We start from the raw sequence: 248 nt of genomic DNA, 5'->3' as shown, positions 1-248 counted from the left end.
ATGTATACAAAGCATAGTAATCACCACTTTTTCCTTTAATAACATTTTCTGCTAGAAAATTCTCTGCTTTCTTGTAAGAATGAAACGCGAGACATCATTACTCCCATCAAGAATAAAATGTTAATAGATTGATGAATGAACGGATATTGAAATGAACAAATGATGTATCTAAGGATAGAAGGTAAAAGCACAAAATACAATAAACAAATGAAGAACAAGAAAATTATTTTAAAGAATACAGTAGAAAG

General features: G+C 28.2%; 1 protein-coding gene across 1 annotated transcript in view; it reads right to left on the bottom strand.

The window, feature by feature from the left end:
- Positions 1–248, bottom strand: part of LOC119592849 (transmembrane protease serine 11B-like protein) — a gene marked incomplete at its 3' end in the record, with an annotated part of 17713 nt that overhangs the window by 871 nt on the left and 16594 nt on the right.

This window comes from Penaeus monodon, chromosome 31, assembly GCF_015228065.2.
Source record: "Penaeus monodon isolate SGIC_2016 chromosome 31, NSTDA_Pmon_1, whole genome shotgun sequence".
In the NCBI taxonomy this organism is placed as follows: Eukaryota; Metazoa; Arthropoda; class Malacostraca; order Decapoda; family Penaeidae; genus Penaeus; species Penaeus monodon.
The sequence above is the reverse complement of the archived record's forward strand: the minus strand, read 5'-3'. Positions and strand labels throughout refer to the sequence as shown.